The 20,192-nt window shown below is 37.1% G+C and overlaps 1 pseudogene; it reads right to left on the reverse strand.

Moving 5' to 3' along the window:
• Nucleotides 1-18,596: 18,596 nt before the first annotated feature.
• Nucleotides 18,597-19,845, reverse strand: LOC112862615 (small ribosomal subunit protein eS1 pseudogene; annotated as a pseudogene).
• Between the last annotated feature and the right edge of the window lie 347 nt (nt 19,846-20,192).

A 20,192-nucleotide genomic window follows, 5' to 3' on the forward strand; every position in this document is an offset into this window, starting at 1 on the left:
TTATATAATTTTGTTAACATGAGAAACTCACAATTTAGCAAGTTACAAGTTTTATCAATGGATACTACAGAATTATCGCGAACAAACAAAAAACCTATCTTCGTAACATAAGGCCTTGTTTCGGCCTTGTTTCCCTAGTTCTTTTCTTGAGCCCATACAGAATAAAGAGCATTGGCTTGTCAATATTATAGACCATTAAAAGATTAAAGACACTTCATTCCCCCCTAAGACTTTCTCCAGGATACACATTCCTATTTTACTGATTACCTTTTCTTAATATGCCATGAACAGAGTAAAAACCATGACATGTGTCTCTCAGGAAAACTGATTTAGCTCCAATTGTCTGATTTTGACAGAATGTCTCTTAATTGCCTACTTTCATATAGAATTAGAGTTTATTGTATCATAATGGCTTTGATATCAGACAGACGTAGCTATGAATTCCAAATTTGCCACTAGGCAATTGCATTACCATTAAAATTAAATGATTTCTCTAAGCCTCAACGTCCTACTTGGCAAAATCATAATATAATATTTGCCATAAAGAGTTAAAGTAATAATTAGATAATAGATAATTAGCACAGTGCTTGGTAGATCTACTAACTGGTATCTTGTAAAAACATAATTTTTATTGGTCTAGCTAAATAGAAATCTCATTTAACACAACAGAACCTATATTATATTGAGCATGGCCTAGAGCCCTTAGTGCTAATTCATGCCCTGACAGCAACATCACAGCTAATATGGATTTGTACATTGTTTTGCAGACCTAGCTATTCTTATCTTGCTGACTATCAGAGTGTAGGAACAGAACAGTTCCAATCATATCCAGAGTTCGCATGGAGAGGTGTGCTTAAACATTCATTCTTTCACATTGGTAAATGGGGGTAATGCAACTCATCTTCACCACTGCTTACCATTTTAACTTCTCAAAGAGCAACCTCTGAAAAAGCTAGAAAATTTTCTGATTTCTCTAAAGAAACAGCAACTCTTACTTGACCTTTAACCTTTTGCAGGGTCTTAGTTTTCCAATCTGCATACATCTGCCATCAATACTTGACAAAGAGGCAGATTTCTAATTGCCACCTAATATCCATTTTCATATATATATATATATATATATATATATATATATATATATATATATTTTAAACAAACAACTTGATGTGGAGAAGTGACACAGCCATCTGAAATGCTAAATTTTGCCGCTAGAATAATCCATTTGATTAAATTCTGGCCAGTGAGATATAAGTAGAAGTGTTTTCAGGACTTCCAAGAAGGGTGTTGAAAGAGACTGGATTTATCTGGGAAACAGATTGAGGACATAGCCTTAATTCTTAGAGCTCTTGCACATCTCTTAGAATATAAAGTGGCCCTGATGATGGATGTCAAGACGGCTTCATAGATTAGTAGGATGAAGCTAGGTTTGATATCCACAGACTCCAGTCCAGCTTTGGGCTTCTTTATATGGGAGAAAATTATAATTCTGTCTTTTTGAAACCACTGCTATTTTGTGTTTTCTGCTATATGAAGATCAACCTATTTCAGTTCTTGTCCTAAATCTAACTGGGGATGGACTTAAAATAGACATCTGGCTCACTGAAAAGATGAATTCTTGGCCTCTGGGTCTTTAGATCAATTGTCCCTTTGTTATGAGTTGAATTGTGCTCCCCACCCCACCAAATTCATATATTGAAGTACTTCAGAACATTATCTTATTTGAGGATATGGTCTTTACAGAAGTAATCAAATTAAAATGAGGTCATTAGGGTGGGCTCTAATCCAATGATTAGTATCCTCATAAAAATAGTATATCTGAAGATAGATATGCATAGAGAATACTAAAAGACACAGGGTGAACACAGTCATCTACAAGTCAAGGAGAAAGTCCTGGGACAGATTTTCCCTCACAACTCTAAGAAGGGACTAACCCTGCAGACACTTTGACATCAGACTTATGGGCCTCCACAACTGTGAAACAATACATTTCTGTTGTTTACATAACCCAGTCTGTGTTACTTTGTTATAAGGCAGCCCTCTCAAGTTAATACACCCCAGAATTCCAGAAAGACTTGTGGTTTCCACTTCATCTTAAAATTGCCAACCATTTCTCTTAGGCTTTTCAGTTTATTTCTTTGAATACCATGTATATTACATTATGACTTTTGCCCCAAACTGTCTTTTTAATATTTTAATTTTATTTAAAGCCAAGTTAGTTAATATATAGTGTAATCATGATTTCAGGAATGAGAGTTTAGGGATTCATCACTTACATGTACCACCCACTACTCATCCCAACAAATGCCCTCCTTAAAACCCATCACCCATTTACATCATCCCCTCAATCACCTCCCCTCCAGCAACCCTCAGTTTGTTATCTGTATTTAAGAGTCTTTTATGGTTTGCCTCCCTCCCTCCTTTTATATTGTTTTTCCTTCCCTTCCCCTATGTTCATTTGTTTTGTTTCTTAAATTCCACATATGAATGAAATCATATTTAACTTTCTCTGACTGACTTATTTAACTTAGCATAATACACTCTAGTTCCATCTTCATTGTTGCAAATGGCAAGATTTCATTCTTTTTGATCGCCGAGTAATATTCCAGTGTGTGTGTGTGTGTGTGTGTGTGTGTGTGTGTGTGTGTGTGTGTACATGCACACACACACACACACACACACACACACACACACACACCACCTCTTCTTTATCCATTCATCAGTAAATGGACATTTGGACTCTTTCCATTATTTGGCTATTATTGATAGCACTGCTATCAACATTAGAGTGCATGTGCCCCTTCGAATCAGCATTTTTGAATCTTTTGGATAAATACCTAGTAGTGAAATTGCAGGTCATAGGGTCATTCTATTTTAGTTTTTTGAGTAACCTCCATACTATTTTCCAAGAGGGGTTGCACCAGTTTGCATTCCCACCAACAGTGCAGAAGTGTTCCCCTTTCTCTGCATCCTTGTCCACATCTGTTGTTGCCTGGGTTGATAATTTTAGCCATTCTGATAGGTATGAGGTGGTATCTCATTGTGGTTTTGATTTGTATTTCCTTGATGATAAGTGATGTTGACCATCTTTTCATGTGTCTGTTAGCCATTTGGATGTCTTCTTTGGAAAAGTGTCTGTTCATATCCTTTGCCCATTGCTTCACTGGATTATCTGATTTTGGGGCCTTGAGTTTGAGAAGTTCTTTACAGATTTTGAAAAGTAACCCTTTATCCAATATTTCATTTGCAAATAACTTCTCCCATTCTGTCAATTGCCTTTTAGTTTTGCTGATTGTTTCCTCTGCTGTGCAGCAGCTTTTTGTCTTCAGGAGGTCCCAATAGTTCATTTTTCGCTTTTATTTCTTTTGCCTCCAGAGACATGTCTACTAAGAAGTTTCTGTGGCTGGGGTCAAAGAGGTTATTGCCTGCTTTCTCCTCGAGGATTTTGATGGTTTCCTGTCTTACATTTAGGTCTTCATTCATTTTTTAGTTTATTTTTGTGTATGGTGTAAGAAAGTGGTCCAGGTTCATTCTTCTTCATGTTGCTATCCAGTTTTCCCAACACCATTTGCTGAAGAGACTCTCTTTTTTCCATTGTACACTTTTTCCTGATTTGTCAAAGATTAGTTGGCCATACATCTGTGAGTCTGTTTCTGATTTTCCATTCTGTTCCACTGATCGATGTGTCTGTTTTTGTACCAGTATCATTCTGTCTTGATGATTACAGCTTTGTAATACAGCGTGAAGTCTGAAATTGTGATGCTTCCAGGTTTGGTTTTCCTTTTAACATTACTTTGGTTATTGTTAGTCTTTTCTGGACCCATATAAATTTTAGAATTGTTTGTTCTAGCTCTGTGAAGAATTCTGATGTTATTTTGATAGGGATTGCACTGAATATGTAGATTGGTTTGGGTAGTATAGACATTTTAATAATGTTTGTTCTTCCAATCCATGAGCATGGAATGTCTTCCATTTCTTTGTGGCTTCTTCAATTTCTTTCATAAGTTTTTTTACAGTTTTCATCAATAGATCTTTTACCTCTTTGGTTAAGCTTAGTCCTAGCTATATTATGGTTTTTGGTGCAATCGTAAATGAAATAGATTTCCTTGATTTCTCTTTCTGCTGCTTCCTTATTGACATATAGAAATGCCACACATTTCTGTATGTTGACTTTATATCTTGTGACTTTGCTGAATTTGCGTATCAATTCTAGAAGTTTTTTGGTGGAGTCTTTTGGGTTTTCCACATAGAGTATCATGTCGTCTGCAAAGAGTGAGTTTGACGTCTTCCTGGTTGATCTGAATGCCTTTTATTTCTTTTTGTTGTCTGACTGCTGAGGCTATGACTTTCAAACTCTCTTTTCCTAGATTTAGCCCTCTCTCATAGGCCAAGAATTCTGTACAGTGTGTGGGTTCACTGGACCACTAGATCCAACACACTATGACCTTGATGAATAATTATCTTATTTAACTCTATACTAACAACACAGTAATTGTCAATAAATTATTTTTCGTAGGTTGGCATTTTAAAAACATATTTCAGAAATCAAATGGTTTAAAAGTCACATATATTTAGAAGTACAAATATATTTTCTTATTTTTAAAATAAGACAAATAACACTGTTTCATATGTGAAGATATCAAAATGTTATATGCTCTTACAGTTTATGTTATTATATGCTGGTATAAACTATAGCAGATTATTACACCTAGTTACATATTAGTACTTCTCTTTAAGTTTCTGGTCTCAAGGTAGTGAGTATCACATATAGAATGCTATGAAAACATCCCCAGGAATAAATTAAACAAGAACAATAATGTCTATAATTTTTCACACACTTTCAGTAGGTTTATGGACAACTTGAAGACTATTAATAAATACATTTGCTCATAATACAAAATATATTGCTTGATATTTAAATATAGAGTATTTGTTTTGTCAATCTCTTGTACCAGTCACTTGATTCAGGGCTTATTTCAGCTAGTGAGCACAGATATGATTGGTATCATGCTGACTGACAGGCATTGATTATGTGTTTTGGTAGTACAATATTTTTAGTATTACCTCTTTGTTTTCATGCAGATCATTATAGATCCATTTACTGCCTACCGATTACTAGCATTAATTAAAGTAGACCCTATGATTAGTCTGCTGGGCTACCATAACAAAGTACCAGAGACTTAAACAACAGAGACAATTCTTAAACAACAGAAACATTTTTCTCACAATCCTATAGGCTAAAGTTTGAGATCAAGGTGTTGGCAGGATTTTTTTTTTCTTTTGAGGCCTCTCTCCTTGATGGCCTCTTTCCCTATGTCTTCATATGGTCTTCCTTTTTTGTGTGTGTCTGTGTCTTAGTTTCCTCTACTTATGAGGACATCAGTCATATTGAATTAGAGTCCACCCTAATGATCTTGTTTGAACTTAATAACCCCTTAAAAGACCATATCTGCAAATATAGTTACATTCTTAGTCCTGGGGCTTAGGAACTCAACATATGAACTTTTAGGGAACACAATTCAGTCCAAAGCACCCTGCATTCCAATTCAATTTTTTATGTGTGTTGCTTTTCTAATAGGATTAGTAGATTAATATTCAACCAACCATGATGTTGTTATTGATAACAGACTACCCGTTTTATTGTAAACAATTAAATTACTATCCAAAATATATTAAATAACTATTTTGGCACATGACTAAGAGAAGGAAGACAAATAGTAAGCCCTATAGTCACTGTTTTTCTGCCTGGAGACACTTCCCAGACTGCAGTGCAAGAAGTAGTAACTGAAGCAGAGTATAGCAGTATTACTGAGTTAAGGAGATAGAGATCAGGATTCAGGAGGTTTGCATGGCTTTAAAATTAGGATAGAGTGCAAGATAAGAGGGACTTACACAGATGAAGAGTTCCATAAATTTGCACAGTATTTCTTTGAGTCTGTGTTGAATACTAAACTGCATGAGAGTGAAACTATGAATAATGAGCAAAGAATAACTACTAGACAGAAGTACAAAGGCACTAACCATAAATTAAACAAGGTTGGCTATTAGATAATCAAATTCTAGCTAGGCATGGTAGAAACTATTTAACTACCCAAATCATACAATAGAGACCCCAGAAATGCCAGACTTTAATATTAAAGCTCTTCTTATAGGTAAGCTAGGTATGCCCTAACTACTCTTATAACAAAGTACTCCTATTAAAATCAAACTACTTTTATGATTAATCTAGATGTGTTCTAACAAAGTTAGAACTGCCCACTAGAATACAAATATGCTTCAAAGGAAGACAACAAAATCGAAACTTTCATCACAATGCCTAGCATCCAATTAAAAATCACCATTTTTACACAGAGACTAGAAAATGTGATTCATGACCAGGAGAAAACTTAGTAAATATAAGTAGAAGCAGAAATGACAGAGATAGTGGTAGACCAGAATTTTAAAAGAGCTGTTGTAAATATGTTCAAGTGCTTTATTTTTTAAAGAATAGACTCAATGAGGATAGAAACTATAAAAATGAATCCAATAAAAATTCTAGAGTTGAAAAAATACATTGTCTGAAATATGTACACCAAACTAGGAGTTCTCAAATGTTTTTGTAATGGGCCACATTATAAATATTTTAGGCTTTATGGCCCATATTGTCTGTGTCACAACAACTCAACTCTGCCATTATAGCACTAAAGCAACATCCATAGATAATATATAAACAAAAAAGTATGGCTGTGGTTCTTGAAAAACTCTATTAAAAAAGGGGGGGGTGACTAACTGGATTTGGTCTGAGGGCCTTATTTGCCAACTCCTTCTCTAAACCATCCAAGCATATCTCCCAGGATACTTTTTTGGATAAGAAATTGGAGATATGAAACAAGGACAGCATTTTATGCCTGTAGAAGGATTTTTCTTTGTGTGATGGTAGCTGAGCTTCATGTACTTAAACACTTGGTCCAGGTACAATATTGAATGGCCTCAGACTTTTATTATTCTTTAAGAAAGTTTGAATTAAACCTCTTCTCACATGAATTCAGGAGGTCACTCCAAATCATTGCTTCTGCTGCTGACACCAGAAAAAATAAATTAAAAATAAAACCTCAAAAATTAGTATCATGAATGGTTTAAATTAACTAAAATTCCATGGAGAGTGATGTGGGAAACAAAAGCAGAAGGAAATTACAGATAAAATTAAATTTCTTTATAACCTGCAGCCCACTGACAAATACTTGAGGCAGGCAGAGTAAAACTTTTCTCCAGGAACTCCCTACTGTCTTAATGTTAATGCTTTGCTAGAAGGAAAAACAACCTTAGCTTGACAAGAGCTAGGCTTCCAGTCTCCTGTGAGTATTCTTTAGCATATGAAAATCTCTTTGGAAACCTCCCCTTAACTTTACCTCCCCCAACTCCCAAGTATATATCCAGTCTCTCTTCAGGGACCCAGAGCAGCTCTTTCTGCCCATGGGTTCTGTCCCAGTGCTCTAATAAAATCACCTTTTTGCACCAAAGACATCTTTAAGAATTCTTTCTTGGCCATAAGCTCTAACCACCCCCACCCCCCCGCCAATAACCCCAAAACCTCATCATTTGGCACTCAATGTGGGGCTGCTAGTCTTTACGTATAGACTATGAGGTGGTACAAACTTGGTGAGTACTTTCTCTTCCTTACACTCATTTCAGCAACTTTTTAAGGAGTATGGTCTTACCGGAACATTTTCAGGTTGATTGCTCAGGCTGCAACACTCTAGGCTGTGGCTACTCCACAGGGAGGAGAAAGACTGCCTTTTGCCTGGCTGGAATGGTAATAAGACCCAAAAACTTGATGCCTTCTCTTTATTCCTGTTCTTACACAAAGTTGTCTCTGTTGTGCATGGGACTAAGTGACTAGCATGTTTGCCAATCTTAAGAGTCCTATGTGAGGTTTCCTCCTCGTTGGTCTAATGTGATCCTCTTCACATCCCTGGTCTAGCCACTTCTGGTCACGAGACCTCTGCTCAGTGACAGCCAAAACTAGTACCAGATTGAATTAAAACCCAATCAGGGATTACTTCCTAGGAAGTCAGATGTTAAGGAATATATGTTTTAGAATGTGGCTTAGATCATGATGGATTTCTATTTTTACTGTTTTCCATCATTGCCTTCAACTACAGAATTGTATAATTTTGTAAAATTTTTCCAGTGTTTTCCACGGGTTAAAAATGGCAGGTTCTTTGTGGTCTTCCCCACAAGGCAAGCCACAGTGCCACACAACATTGCCTTCTCTGTGAGGTGAGCCACAGCATGACACAGCAAGGCTGCCAATGGCACAGCACAGCATGGCCACTCTGGTGCAGAGCTGCATGGCCTTCTCAGCAAGGGAAACTGGGTCCATAAACCGGCACTCATTTGTAGTCTAGAATCCAATGGGGAAGTGGGGTGAGGGCCAGCCTACCTCCTACAGGGGCCTTTAAAGGCAGTGGTGATCACACTGATTTTGTTCCAACGATGCCTTGGGCTGCTCTGACACCTCAGGAATCTCTGACATGTTCTGTGCATGGGATACCACCTGAGAGTCGAGGGGGATTTTCATGGTAATGGAATTTCTCCACTTTTCTCTCTCTAGGAGGAGCATGGGAGCTGCTTCTTCCATCCCCAAGGACTCTCCCTTGGGATAACTTTTAGCCCATTAGAAACAATTTGGATTGCAAAATTTATGAAAGAACCAATCTTTAACACTGCATGGCCTCAAAAGGATCTAGCAGTTAGATCTCTTCTGTAAGGTACAGGGCAAATGCACAGAGGTACCCCAGGTCCAGACTTTCATTTTTCTTCATCACGACCCAGATCTAAGGGCCTCTTATTATCTAAACAGGCCTTCCTTTCTCTAAATCAAGACCCAGAGTTAAGGGCCTCTTAATCTAAACTGGTCTCCTCCCAATAAACCCAGGTTGCTGGAAGAAACATAGGCATTGCCTGACGAATGGGACACTGACCCTCTCACTGTTCCTAAGAGTGGGGGCTTCTCCCTCATTCATTTCCTGGGTAATGGTTCTAACTGGAGCCAACTGTGGTTAGTCTGCCTCAGGATAGGGATTTTAAGGAATATTCCCAAGCAGCTGCCATAACTCCCTATGTTTCAGAGAAATTCCTGGTCTTCTCCAGCCTGGCCTGGACTGCATATTTCCACTTGTTGGTGGAAAAAAAAAATATGGCGTCTGCTCCTCTGTCAGAGCTGACATGGTTTAGAACCAGGAACCCTCTTTCTCTACATGCTGGTGGCATCTCACCTCTTCTGCCTCCTCCTGTTTCTGCATCACCTTGGATGTGGCCTACAAACTGGTTCCTGTACTATCCTCAGTATCTCAGGCCCTATTGGCTCCTCCTTCCACCCTCAATATCTGGGAGCAAAAAGCATTCCCACATGGACCCACCACTTCAGATTGCCCCACCAGTGTCCCACGTAAAAACTGACAATGGGGAACAGATTGTATTCTAAGTGGGTGCAGCTTATTCGCTGTTTAATGTAATTTGTCAGTTTAATTAATATAGATATAAGGGGCGCCTGGGTGGCGCAGTCGGTTAAGCATCCGACTTCAGCCAGGTCACGATCTCGCGGTCTGGGAGTTCGAGCCCCGTGTCAGGCTCTGGGCTGATGGCTCAGAGCCTGGAGCCTGTTTCCGATTCTGTGTCTCCCTCTCTCTCTGCCCCTCCCCCATTCATGCTCTGTCTCTCTCTGTCCCAAAAATAAATAAACTTTGAAAAAAAATTTAATTAATATAGATAAGTCTTAAGAGTTATCAGCATTAACTATGGAACTTATTCTATCTAGGTTTACTAAAGGTCAAAAAAGCTCGTGTTGTCTCTATTGCAGTTTGTTAACAAAAATGTAACTTAAAAAGATGGTTAATTCCGTTTCAAAGTTTTCATGGAAAATTGTTAAGATAGCTTTCAAAGTCTTTTTTTTTCTGTTTTTGTTTTTTTTTGTTTTTTTTTTTTTTAATTTTTTTTTTTCAACGTTTATTTATTTTTTGGGGGACAGAGAGAGACAGAGCATGAACGGGCGGAGGGGCAGAGAGAGAGGGAGACACAGAATCGGAAACAGGCTCCGGGCTCTGAGCCATCAGCCCAGAGCCCGACGCGGGGCTCGAACTCACGGACCGCGAGATCGTGACCTGGCTGAAGTCGGACGCTTAACCGGCTGCGCCACCCAGGCGCCCCTGTTTTTGTTTTTTTTATATATGAAATTTATTGTCAAATTAGTTTCCATACAATACCCAGTGCTCATCCCAACAGGTGGCCTCCTCAATGCCCATCACCCACTTTCCCCTCCCTCCCACCCCCCATCAACCCTCAGCTTACTCTCAGTTTTTAAGAGTCTCTTATGGTTTGCCTTCTTCCCTCTCTGTAACATTTTCCCCCTTCCCCTCCCCCATGGTCTTCTGTTAAGTTTCTCAGGATCCATATAAGAGTGAAAACATACATATGGTATCTGTCTTTCTGATAGCTTTCAAAGTCTGTACTAATCTGAAACTTTAAAGCTTTGCTTACATGATAATTGGTTATCACTTAGGCCTCTTCTAAATAGGATGAGGTGCTAAAGCATTGATTACTGAACATAGGTTTGTGCTTTTGACTTACTGACGAGCAACTAAGGATATTTGGGTCTGATGGTAAACATGCTTGTGCTTTATAACTTTCTTAGGTTTTTTAACAAACTTCTCCAAGATTTAAATTGTAAATGAATTTGACCAATTAGGCTTATTTGGTATGTTAAACTCTGGAAGCACTGTCAAACAAATATAAGCCTTAGGTTACATTTAGGTAAATGCTATAATTAGATTATATTGCAATTCTTAAAGTCTTGATAAATTTTGGAAATAAGGTCATCACTTAACTTTACAATTTTTAAGTGTTATGTGCCACAGAAATAACCAAACTTCCTTGCCAGCTATATTGTAGTCTCTCATTAGATCTTTAACTTTGCACATTTTTAAGTCTTTTTGTGAGTTTTGTGACTCTTGTTTTAAAACACTGCTGGTTCTCTAATGTTTGCTCTTCCAGATTAAGGAAACTTTCTCAAGATATCCATGATATAGAGTAATAGGATAAAGTATTCCTCTGTGAACAAATTAAAGCGTTTAACTTTTCTCTCTACCTGAACCCTCTGAAATTCAAAAACTCTCCACAAGTGTCCTTTCTTCCATGGCAATTATAATTACTTGCATAAGTTCAACGAGAATCTTCTAACAAGACACCATTGAAAATATTGGTTATTTTAACAAGACTTGGACTGGAATGTCATATTTGAGACACATGCACAGACTCAGATATGACTACAGAGCTTTATTTTTCAATGTTTATTTATTTTTGAGAGACAGAGAGAACACAAGCAGAGGAGGGGCAGAGAGAGAGGGAGATACAGAATCCAAAGCAGGCTCTGGGCTCTGTAGAGCCTGACGTGGGGCTTGAACTCATGAGCTGTGAGATCAGGACTTGTGCCAAAGTCGGACACTTAACCAACTGAGCCACTGGGTGCCCCATTCATACAGCTTTAAGGAGCTAAGATTGACTTTAAGAAGCATGAAGCCAAGAAAGCCACTTGAAATGTTGGCCTGATAACTTGTTTATAGAGTTCCCAGCAGTCTTATCAGGTGAGGAAAGAATGTCACTTCTTGGCAGGTACAGGAACCTCAGGACACTTAGGTGTGAGAAATTCACCCAAATCAACAGGTATAGCAAGCATGTCTGATTGCAAGTACTTGGCTTGGCTTCTGGCCTGAAGAGGCTACTAAACGTTCAATCTAGAGATCCTTATAAAAAGTTCCAGTGAAGCAAATTTTAAAAGATCTCTACGATCAATTAATACTCTTAACAAGCTTATGTAAATAATTAGGCTGAGTAGATTTAAAAGACTCTTATATCGATAATGCAGATGACAGTTGGCTTGCTGATGGCAGTAGTTTCATGGAGAAGGGGATAAGGAAGGCTGGGTATGCTACAGTCAGACAGTCTAACTCAGACTACTGAAGCCAAAGTTCTTCCAGCAAACATGTCTGCCCAAAAAACAGAATTAATAGCACTCATTCTTGCTTTACAATTAGCAAAGGGCCTCAGAATCAATATCTGTACTGACTCTAAATATACTTTCCTAGTCCCACATGTGCATGGGGCAATCTGGAAGGAGAAGGAGTTAGTATCAACTCATAACTCTCCCATTAAATTTGGATCTGAAATAATAGCCCTCTTAGAGGCTATATATGAACCCAAGGAGGTGGTTGTAATTCATCTCAGGGGACATAAAAAGGACAGATCCAGAGAATCTAAATGGAATAACCTAGCAGACTGTGAGCTGCACTCATATAAGGCAAATACTGAGCCTCATACCAGTCTTGACACCAATAAAAGATATATTCCCAGTCTATTCAGATCAAGAAACCCAAGTACCCCAGGAATGGGGATTCTCAAAAACTGCACAGTACTGGTTTATAAATGATAGAAGAATAGTCTTTATAGCCAAAGGCAACTAATGGAAACTAATACAGGGTATACACCAAGCTACTCATTTAGGTAAAAAGGCCCTGGGACAATTGGTTAAAGATACCTTTGATGGGATTAATTTAACCACTACCATAAAACAAGCCTGTCAATCATGTGCTATTTGTGCATAAGCAAATCCAGAGGGTGCTATTTGCCTCCTGCCTCTTTTAAGGCCACTCCAAAGGCAGGGAATGTATCCAGGGAAGGACTGGAAATTAGATTTTGCACAAATGTCATCATGCAAAGGGTATAAGTACTTACTGGTTTATGTAGATACCTTTACTGGATGGATAGAGGCCTTCCCTTGTAAGACCAAAAAGGCCACTGAAGTGACAAAAACTTTGCTAAGGGAAATTGTCCCTAGATTTGAAGTCCCTTAGTCCCTACAAAGTGACAATGGACCATCTTTTATTGCACAAAACTCAACAAATAGCTTAGTCCTTAAAAAATAATTACTATTTATATTTGGCCTCGTATATACAATCCTCTGGAAAGGCTAAAAAAGCTGACCACACCTGAAAGCAGCATCTTACCAAACTAAGCATTGAAACTCAAGAAAACTGGGTTACTCTTTTACTGGTAGGGCTTCGCAGAATGAGAATTGCCCCAAAACAACCAAAAGGGGTAAGTCCCTTTGAGTTACTATATGGAAAATCTTTTCTCAATGTAGACCTATCAATAGATGGAGACTATAATGTCCTGTTAAATTATTCACTTGAGGCCAGGTTAATTCATAAATCTCTAAATGAACATGCAAACCATATCCTTCTTAAATTTGATCTGACAGCTACTAGAAATCCACCCCATAGAAACCCAAGAAATACTGTTTATTTAAAGAACTGGAAGTCTAATACAGCAGGGGATATAACTGCAAAATGGAAGGACCCTTACCAAGTCATATTACATATTCCCACTGCAGTAAAGTTAAAGGGGCATTCCTCATGGATTCACATATCAAGAATTAAACCTGTACCTTCCTCATACAGGAATCTAAAAAAAATTTTTTTAATGGTTATATGTATATTTGAGACACAGAGAGACAGAGCATGAGCAGGGGAGGTGCAGAGAGAAAGGGAGACACAGAATCTGAAGCAGGCTCTGGGCTCTGAGCTGTCAGCACAGAGCCCGAGGCGGGGCTCAAACTCGTCAACTGCGAGATCATGACCAAAGCTGAAGTCAGACGCTCAACCGACTACGCCACCCAGGCTCAACCAACTTCCTCTCATAAAGTAATCTAGTATGCCAGTTGATGTATCTTTTTATTCCTCTGAACCAGTGGAAGACCCCAAATTTCTCTTCAAATGACAAGAAAGAACTAGAGGAAAATTATCAAAGATTTTTTATTTAGGCTTCTCTTTTTCTCATTATCAACCTTATTTTTTTGTCTTTTCCTGTGTCTCCCTGTCTGGTGCCAAGACTCCTTCACCGCCATACCTTCTAGCTGACAGATGATCCTTTCTACTCAAGGAGGTTCCTATATGTGGTCTACCTTGGACCGGCTGCGTCTGTCTTTGGTACTCTTCTATATAAGTACCCCAACTGACCAATATTCACCCAAAGGTGGAGACGTCTCTAAACCTCTATACAGCAGGAAGACGTTACAAAGGAGACGATCTTCTACCCTCAGCAAACTTAAAGATTTAACAGTCAAAATTGTTCAGGGGGGAATGATGTGGGAAACAAAAGCATAAGGAAATGGCAGGTAAAATTAAATTTCTTTATAACCTGCAGCCCTTTGACAAATACTTGAGGCAGGCAGAGTAAAACTTTTCTCCAGGAACTCCCTACTGTCTTAATGTTAATGCTTTGCTAGAGGGAAAAACAACCTTAGCTTGACAATAGCCAGGCATCCACTCTCCTATTAGTCTTTTTTAGCATATTAAAATCCCTTTGGAAACTTCCCCTTGTCTTTATCTCCCCCAACTTCCAAGTATATAACAAATCTCTCTTCAGGGTCCCAGGGCAGCTCTCTCAGCCCATTGGTTCTGTCCCCATGCTCTCATAAAATCACCTTTTTGCACCAAAGAGATCTTCAAGAGTTCTTTCTTGGCCTCAGCTCTGAACCCCCCCAATCACCCCAAAATCTCATCAGAGAGGGGCACCTGGATGGCTCAGTTGGTTGAGTATCTGACTTCAGTTCAGGTCATGATCTTGTGGTTAGTGAGTTCCAGCCCCACACTGGGCTTGCTGCTGTCAGCCTGTCAGCATAGAGCCTGCTTCAGATCTTGCGTCCCCCTCTTGCTGTCCCTCCCCCGCTTGTCCTCTCTCAAAAAATAAACATTAAAAACACATAGAATTCCATGGAGACAAGAACCCTTCCAAGATGAATTATGTAGAAATAAACAAATGAGAACAGAGGTTGTTTACTCAGAGTTTGCTAGAAGAAGGGAACCAGCCACTATCACAGCATTTGTCTGGGACTCAAAGAAAGGCAGGGGAGTGGAAAAGCTTTATGGTGGAATAAAAAGCTTTATGGTGGGGAAGGTTTAAATTATGCTTTCATTGGGGGTTGTTAGCATAGGGAAGCTGGAGGCAGGCTAACTAGAAATGGAGCATCCTATGTGACTGTTTTGGGGGGCCTATCTGGCTTTGTCCAGTTGGTTCTGATTTGGGAGTGAGTGTAAAACTTATGGAAGCTAGTAGTCCCTGTCCAGCTTCTGACTGTTCTGGCCTGACTGCTGCAGAAATTTTGATTTGACTTTCCGGATTGTTGGCCGCAGAATTTGCAGGTCAGATGTCTGCTTTCACATATGGTCTTGCCATTGTCCATTTGTATATTCATCACTCAAGTCAAACTATCTCCAAACAGTTCATTTGCAGATCCTGGGCACTAGCTGAAGATTGGGGTAAATTTATACTACCAGTCCTTGTAAAAGAGAAGCCAACAATTTTTAGCAGCTGTGGATGATGGAGTAACACATTTTAACCTGATGGGTTTCAACCCCATGGCAACACTTCCCCATGATATAACTGCTAAATAGCTATTCTGCAGGAAGTAAGGGGCTGAAGAGTTAATTTGCAAGTTTCTAAAAGAAAGAATAAAATCTCCTGCAGTACTGCCTTCCTGTTTTAGGAAAATAAAAGATCTGTTGGAGAAAGAGAGCCTTAAGTACAGTACAGTTGTCAGCCTTAGGCATTTGCCTGTTTGTGAAGCTGTATGGGGCAGGCAGCTGAAGAGCTAGGCAAGGTATCTCTGAACTCTCAAATTTTCAGAGCTGCAAAGACAGAAAACCATGAGGGTCTTAATCCTATACTGTAGAAAACTTAGAAGGCCACATCTGTAAATAAAGGTGAAACAAAAGAAGACTATACCTTCTCAAAGCTGAAATGAAGCCCTGACCAAGATAAATCTTTGAATGGACTGAGAAAATAAATAACTGCCTTACTAGCCTTACACTGAAAAAAAAAAAAAAAAAAAAAGAGAGAGAGAAAAAAAAAAACAGAAGGGAGAAAATACATATATACGAAACCCTATTGTTTGACAAAATGCCTAGAATATATCACTAATATTCATAAACTTGTAAACTGGTAAGTATACAAAAGTGAGTATATATAACCAATCCAGAGAACAAAGAGACAATGGCAGCAAACCCAGGAATAATCCAGATATTTAGTTATTTTATATAAATTATATGCCAACTGCATAGATTGAGTTGTGAATCAAGTATTTTAAAGCATATTTTAGGATATTTGAATTTTTAAGGAAACTAGTTACATTAATTAAAAGTTATATGTAAGAATATGCAAATAACCAAGTAAACCTAAAGTTGGAAAATGAAATGTTAATTAACCTATCATACAGTAAGACAGAGTGCGCACTCAGAGAAATAAATATCAACAAGAGAAAAATAGGTTACTGGAACAAAATAGGCTACAGATGGACTCATGCATACATAGAAATTTAATATAGGATAAATTTGGCAGCATCAATCAATGCTGAAATGAAATATCATCCATAGATATGGAGTAGAGTGACTCACCATATGGGGAAAGTGAAAAGTCATTATTCAATCTCACAGGAAAAAGAGTCCCAAAGAGGTTAAAGAAAACATGCCAAGATAAAATTTCAAAGATTACAAAAGTAAATGAAGGAGGATATATATGTGACAAAGGGGTAAGAGTGATGAGAAATACTTATCACAGAAAATTAAAAAAACAACTATCAAAAGTGATTGTGATACTTCTAAATAGGTTTCTCTTCAATGAATACCAAAATTAACATACATAGGAAATTGGGAAAAACATTTTGGTTTGCTCTAAATCAGAAATGAAACGATATTTACAATATAAAAGGAATATATGTAAATCAACAAAAATTCTGCAATCCACATAGGAAAATGGGAAAGGATATGAATCTGCAAAAAAGGAAGAAAACACTCAAGAAAACAAAAGAAATGAATAAAAAAGAAACCAGAGATACAATAGATAGGATCAACAAACTCAAAAGCTATTCTTTGAAAGAAACTGATAATATTGACAAAAATCTGGAAAATTAAGAAATGAAAAAGGCACAACATCAGAAATTTTTTAAAAATTACTAATTCTATAGATATTAAAAATTACTAGAAAATACTATGAACAAAGCTGTCAAGTTATTTAGCACTGAGATCAAATAAGTTCTGTGAAATACATAATTTCTAAAAGCTGAATTTAGAAAAAAAAGTCCTGCGTAATCCCATAAGAATAAATCAGTGTTTTAGAATGTTCTTATACAGATCAACAGCAGTTTCAAATAGTTTTACTTGGTTATTAAACTCTAAAGGAACAAATAATTCTACTCTTAACTTTTTTTCCAGACAATGAAAAAAAAAGGAAACAGTCATCAGCTAATTTAGTAGCATAACATTAAAATCTGCTAAGTCGGTATGAGAAAAGAAATTACTATCCCATCTTACTCATAAACAAGGATACAAAATCATAAGAAAATATTTATTAGCCAAATTCAGGAATATATTTTAAAAAGACTATAAATAATAATATATGATATATAATAAAATATATATTATACTAATAATATACATTATTATATATTATATATGTTATATATAATAACTATAAAATAATCATTAAAAATCCAACAAAAGTTGTTACAGAACTTTAAATAAAAATTTTATGTTTATAACATTATAAAGTTTAAAGATTTTTAAATAACTAAACATACAGAGTGATGTATTGCAAAGATGTCAATTTTTACTGAATAGGGCTACAGAATAAATGTAATTCCAGTGCTAATGTCAAAAGATAGTCTGTGGAAATAGACAAACTGATTCTAAATTGTATGGGGAAAGGCAGTTTTAAAAATAGCATATAGCCTTATTTATAACCAGAACATAATAGGAACCCCCAAAATGTGTCTGCACACTCACAGACACACACACATTTGAAACTGGTAGGAAAAAAATTTTATTTGCTTCCTCACCAGCATATATTAAAGAACTTAGAGTAATGTAAATGTAAAAGTGTGAACTGCAAAATCTAAAGCTAAAGATTCTTTAGGGGTAAATATAGGAGTAAGTCACATTAGTAGTGAGAATTTCTGAACCAATATAAAAAAAAATTACCAAACATAAAGGAAAATATGAATAAATACATTAATACATTAAAGCACATTAAAAACAAATACATTAAAATATTTATTCATCACATTTCATGAGAGAAATTGGAAAGGTAGGTTGAAATGACATTTGTATAAATATGGATATTACAGTCATTTGGAAATAGCAACTTTGAATTTCCAAAGATTATTTAGTTTTTATTTTTTTTAACATTTATTTATTTTTGAGAGACAGAGCATGAGTGGGGGAGAGGTAGAAAGAGAAGGAGACACAGAATCTGAAGCAGGCTCCAGGTTCTGAGCTGTCAGCACAGAGCCTGATGCAGGGCTGAACCCACAAACCTTGAGATCATGACCTGAGCCGAAGTTGGACACTTAACTGACTAAGCCACCCAAGCATCCTGAATTTCCAAGGATTATTTTAAAAGAATTTGTACTTTTAAATCAAGTTCAAGTCTCTTCCCCAAAGTGGATTGATAACATTACTTTTTTTTTTTTTTCATAATGAGACTTTTCGTCAGCATTAAAAGTCTGAATTTTATATAAATTCTTGGACGGCTGAGTCATACCCATCAGTTTGTTAAACTTTAGAACCTGTCTCACCCTTCGTAGCTTTTCAGAACTACTACCTTCACTATGAAGTTCCATGAATTTTCCCAATTCAAATTTAGGCTTCTATAGCACTTTTACTTTTCTATCAAAGACATCATGGAGAAGATAAAAAAAATTGGAAAGCCTTTCTGTATCTTCTACAATGCTCTCCACTCCATTTATTGACCACTTCTTGCAAATTTTTCGTCTACAACTTTTGGATCATGAATTTCATCAACTTCTTCTGGATTTTGCAGACCTGTGGTCCTGAACTTAAGTCTTTTGAGTCTTACTGTTGCATTTTTTTAGTAAAACCAACACAGGGTAGAAGAACCAAATAACCATCAGAATTCTTGACTTCAACATGAACCTCAATCACAGCCTGTTTTTTGTTTGTTTGTTTGTTTGTTTATCACAGAGCACAAAAGTATAATCCATCCTATGAAAGTTGGTCAGGCAGTTTTTGCCCAGAACATCCTTGGTAACTAGCATGATTTTTCTAACTTCATCATTCTGCAAATCAGCAAGTCTCCCTTCAAAAACACTACCCTTGATGCAATCAATATACACATCAGAGGCAATTTTGGTTCCTTGAATCCTTCAGATTAGCTTTTTTCCAGCTCTACTTATATAAAACATAGCTGTTGCTTTCACATCAATGTGTCTTTAAAAAATGGGTCAGCTACTTTCTTTTTGGCTCTCTTTTTTGCTGCCTTTTGTAAGATGCTAGTTGTTGCCATTCATCATGGTGCAGCTCTGGGAGCCAAAGCCTTACACCCTTATTTTATTTTGCAACTTTTATGGGCACTGCAAAGTTGCCAATCCCAGTCCATAATCTCAGAAGCAGGAAACTACTTAGACTTTTTAGAGCCCTTGCGTGTGTTTGTACAAAGAATTAAATAACTATCATTCCACATTATTTCCTTGCAATTGCCATTTTTTTTTAAATGAAAAGCTATTTAGGGTATATGTCTTGAGGAAATGATAAAGATTATGGTAACAAGGTACTATAGTGTGACTGTGCCATACCCCTGAAAAAAAACCCATATGTTGAAATCAATAACCAATGTGATGATATTAAGAGTTACCTAGATCCTGAAGGTGTGGTCCTCATGAATGGGATTAGTGCTCTTGCAAAAAAAGACCCTACAGAGTTAGCTCACTCCTGACCCAGAAAAGGGTCTTTACCCAACCATGTTGGCACTGTGATCTCAGGCTACCAGCCTCAAGAACTGTAAGAAATAATTTATGCACTATTTTGTTATAGCATACAGAATAAGACACACAGCTTATTTAAGCATTATGTTATTTGAAAGTTACTAAGATCATTTTTCAATACAGTTTGGTGAATAAATATTTCAACCCTTCTTATATCAAATAAAAACCAATCTGGTTCTTTAAACTTAAATCATTAGCTTAGTATGTATTTTAGACCCATTCTTTGATTTTACCTTCCCCAATTACTAGCATAAGGATTTTTTTAGGCATGTAAACACCCTTTGGAGTATAAGAATATTTTAAATGGTGAACTGCTATCACTTAT

Source organism: Puma concolor, chromosome B2, assembly GCF_028749965.1.
Source record: "Puma concolor isolate L17-30 chromosome B2, mPumCon1.1.hap2, whole genome shotgun sequence".
NCBI lineage: Eukaryota > Metazoa > Chordata > Mammalia > Carnivora > Felidae > Puma > Puma concolor.